The sequence below is a fragment of the Esox lucius genome, chromosome 9 (assembly GCF_011004845.1).
Source record: "Esox lucius isolate fEsoLuc1 chromosome 9, fEsoLuc1.pri, whole genome shotgun sequence".
NCBI lineage: Eukaryota > Metazoa > Chordata > Actinopteri > Esociformes > Esocidae > Esox > Esox lucius.
Genome location: NC_047577.1, coordinates 7,600,639 through 7,605,318, shown reverse-complemented (window position 1 = coordinate 7,605,318; position 4,680 = coordinate 7,600,639). Strand labels below are relative to the sequence as shown.

Below are 4,680 nucleotides of genomic sequence, written 5' to 3'. Positions count from 1 at the left end.
CTGCCTATCTGTGGTTGCGAATGACAGGTGTGCTGGTCGTGTCTGGGGTCTGACTCTCACCTCATGTCCAAGGTACTTGATGCCTCTCCTGGACAACTGGTATTCAAGTGGCTGAAGCTCGAGACCCTGAAATACCCATTCAAGAAGCGTTTAGTGTCCTCGGAAAGTTTGCCATCCAGATCGATCCCTAGAAATTTGTGTCTACACTTGAGATTACAATTAGAGTATTTTTTTTTTTACAATTAATCTCATTTTAGTAGGACAAGAACAAGATACACATCTGTGTTTAGATTCTCTCTCTGTAAGTCACATTCTGACAACCTCAGTAATGTATGATTGACCATCTGGCATGGGGGTGTCATTGAAAAGTGATTTGTGGGTTCATCTTAATGTACAGCTCCAGAAATAAATATTTTAATTTTGTAAGTATATGACTGTACCCAATCTACTGAATGACTGCTTACTACTGGGGGTTTAAGGCTGGGTATTTGTATGAGCAATTTCTGATTAATTCTAATTTACAAGGGACAAGACAACACATTTACTAGATTGACTTTTATGGAATGGCTTTTCAGATACATTTCTTATAACATTTAAAATACATCTTTCTATAAACATTATGATCCTAACAGATCCTCCAAAGAACCCCTCAGTGTCAGTCAGTCCCTCTGGTGAAATAGTGGAGGGCAGTTCAGTGACTCTGACCTGCAGCAGTGATGCCAACCCACCTGTGGACAAATACACCTGGTACAAGAAGACGGTAACCTCACCAAAAGCATCAGGACAGAGTTACAGCATCACTAACATCAGATCTGAGGACAGTGGAGAATATCACTGTGAGGCTGAGAATAAATATGGACGTCTCAACTCTTCAAATGTGTTTGTGGATGTACATTGTAAGTAAACCAAACATTACCATCTGATGTTTTCTTTAGTCACAGTGTCACCATATCAAACAGACAAACTGAATTTGTTACAGCAATGTTTTACTTGCAAATCCATGCAGTATATTCTATAATGCTCCAGTGTAAATATTTATTTTTTAAACAGTGTATTGAAACATAATGTTCCCCAGATGCTCCAAAGAACACCTCAGTGTCAGTCAGTCCCTTTGTTGAAATAGTGGAGGGCAGTTCAGTGACTCTGACCTGCAGCAGTGATGCCAACCCACCTGTGGACAAATACACCTGGTACAAGAAGACTGTATCCTCACCAAAGGCATCAGGACAGAGTTACAGCATCACTAACATCAGATCTGAGGACAGTGGAGAATATTACTGTGAAGCTCATAATAGAAAAGGAACAAAGAATTCAACATCTCTGATGGTCATTGTATCAGGCACAAGTTAATTCTTCAATTAAAAAATATTTTTCATGTGTGTATTTATTATAAATACATATTCTCTCTTTGGGTACACTGTTTAATGACAGTCTGTGCTGGCTTATAAGATCCCTTAAGTATTGCATAACTTTGATATGTTGATTTCTATGTACAACCAAATCTATTTTGTATTTCAGGGAAACTGACCTCAGGTGTGAGTAAAACTGTAGGAATCACAGTTGTTGTTCTGGTTGTCATCCTCTGTCTCTCTGGATTCATCTGGTTCAGGTGAGGTATCATTATTAGGATTTCCATTATTTTACCCAGTTACTCAGATATTTCACTAACTTCATACATACATTTACACAACAGAAGGAAGACATCCAAATCCACTGCTGATACCAGAGACACAGCAGACAATATACAGGTGAGTCTGTCAGAGAAAATATATACAGTATGTGTTCCTTTGTGGAACATGTCCTCATGTTGTCCTCTTGTCCAATCAGACAGACTCCAGTCCTGTGTATGAAAACATATCAGATATGGTCATGACCTCTACTGAAGCACAGACAGCAGACACAGACAACCAGGATGACCTTCACTATGCCAGCATCCACTACTCTTCCTCCAGGAAACAGGAAGTACCTCTGTACTCCACCGTCCTACTGTCTCAACCCCATAAACAGGAAGTCCAGTTGGCTGCAGTGAAATTCAACTGTCCCAGTGCTGCCACCCTGTGAGTATATTCTGTCATTACATAAACAGATTCAACAGTTATAACAGAAAGACAGAATCAAGGTCATTTAAATCATATTAATGTTTTGACTATCGTAAACAGAGGATTACATGAATGCCTAAAATAAACAACAGTTTAATCCTTATTCACTTGTTAGAGTCAGGACCAGTAATAACACTATTCCTGCCCAGAGTCTAAAACGGAAAAAGTTTGAATTCTGCTTGAATTCTGTCTCTCTTTAGACCTCTGGCACATGGAGCTGAAGGGGACCTCTCCGTTATCTATAGCACAGTCAACACAACCAGACCCACGGGGCCCTGAACATAAGAAGACCTGATCGCAACAGAAGACAGGAAGTTGGATCTTTAGTATCACTGGACCTAGTGTTAATTGAATCCATGCTCCGTTCTCTACCGACTGAGCAACATTTTTGCTTTTTATAACTGAAGTCGGCAGTCTCAATGTCCACACAGATTTTAAATGTTCCTTTGAGGGAGGCATTAACTTACTATATTCCACAGCGTTGTTGAATATTTGTTGCTGATTGTTTGGCTGGAATAAGTCCTAGAATGCACATACATTTCTGATATCTAGGACACATAATCATGAGATATAACGCCACAAAACTAAAATCTTTAGAAATCGTTTATGGAGTTGGTTATATTGTTTACACTGCAGATGCCAGCAACATAAGCAAACATCTTATATCAAGAGTTATGTTTTCGGATTTACATTTACACGTTAATTACATTCATTCATTCATTTCTGCAAAATAAAGCTTTTTGATCTCAGTGATTCTGTTTGGTACCAGCCAAACGCCACACATAATCCTGACAACACAATCTTTACATTGAAGCACCTTGAGACAACTGCTGATGTAAAAAGGGCTTTAACAATTAATTTGATGGATTGATGCTATGTGGATGATTCTTCACATCAGGGCCTGGAATGACTGTGACTGTGAGACATTTGAAGATGGAGGCACCAATCCTGGTAGAACAATATATTGTGACGGTTTGGGTTCCTGTCACTATACCAGAGTAATTAAATGATCAGACCAGAGATGAATTCAGGGGATTTATTGTCAATGTATTTTCCATATTTTGGTCTTATTTTATCTCTCTTCAGCCCATTACAAACATAGGAATGCAATTCCAGCACATTGCCAGTTAAAGAAATTAAATGAACATGAATTCAAATAATGATGGCAGTTCCAAAATGCAAAATCACCAACAGTCACACCTAAATAGAAGGCACAAGGTGATTAGTGGGTACAGCTGTGAATGGGTGGGTGGTGCTACAGGTACCTGACCACTGGGGGGCGATCATGAGTGGAATGTTCCCCTGCATTGGTCACTGAACCATCACAATATATATATACATATTTTGGGGCCCCTAAGAAGCTACTTATTTCGCTTATGCCTGGAACCGGCCCAGAATAGACCCATCTATTTCATACTTTATCATCCATCCATCATCTTCCGCTTATCCGGGGCCGGGTCGCGGGGGCAGTTTAATACACTGGACACTTATTCCAAATTAATTTAAATGTATTTGTCAAATAACTTTTCAACATTATTAGTAGACACATTGAGGAGAACAAGTATTTGATACACTGCTGATTTTGCAGGTTTTCCTACTTACAAAGCATGTAGAGGTCTGTAAAGTTCTGTAAAAATTCAGAAAATCACATTATATGCTTTTGATATAATTTATTTGCATTTTATTGCATGACATAAGTATGACTTATGACTACAGGCAGGGGGATACAACAATGGTGTTTACAAAATGCAGTTGCATTAGTCACATGATTTCTGCACATGGGATGGGGTTTTCTGCTTCAGTTAAGGAAAGGGCCGTTCTGCTTCAGTTACTTCTTGCTCCAACAACCTAATATCAACCACAGAACAAACACTTATTTCTGTCACTTGGTTTCAGGAGTGCTAGCAACTTGACTGACTGATGTGCCACAAGACCTCTTCTTCAGATCATAGTGTGAGTGATGACAGTGCAGGCTTGATGATATTTAGATTTTGTTGGGTAGATAAGTGAAAAAGAAATGAGCTACTGGTGTTTGTGGTGTTGATGAAGATGTTGATGATATCTATGATATGTTCTTTTGAATTCACAGCATTTCTGTAAACAGACAAAGAAAGACATATGACACTTCAGACACAATACGTACATGGAGAATAGACAGACATACAGTACATTGAGTATTCACATGAACAATCAAACAATACAATGCAATTGACATACATACACTACATTGAACATTCATATAGATAACCATACAATACAATATCATACAAAACAATGTTAGCCTGGTTCATTTTCAGTAATGTCTTCCTGTACACCATCTACAGTTTACACTTCTGAATGTTAGATGTAGTGACTCACAGTTATATAGTGAGTTGTTGTTCATGTGTTTCTAAGACAACAGGGACGGAGATACAACAATGTCCTTGAGATCAACAAGTGTGTTGGTGGTCTTTCTCTTCACTGTAACAGGAATTTACTCTTCAATATGACCTGTTTATCAGTCTATACACATTTGCCAAAGTGGAAATTAAATATTATTCTGGTGTGTTTTGTCTTAAATGTTTTTTCTTGAACATCATCC

The 4,680-nt window shown here is 38.4% G+C and overlaps 1 long non-coding RNA gene across 1 annotated transcript; it reads left to right on the top strand.

Annotated features, from left to right (window-relative positions):
* The first annotated feature begins 1,436 nt into the window (after window positions 1-1,436).
* Window positions 1,437-2,051, top strand: LOC105030136. The gene is made up of 3 exons (XR_004576173.1): window positions 1,437-1,609; window positions 1,694-1,748; window positions 1,828-2,051. It is a non-coding gene; the product is annotated as an uncharacterized LOC105030136 (long non-coding RNA).
* Window positions 2,052-4,680: the final 2,629 nt, after the last annotated feature.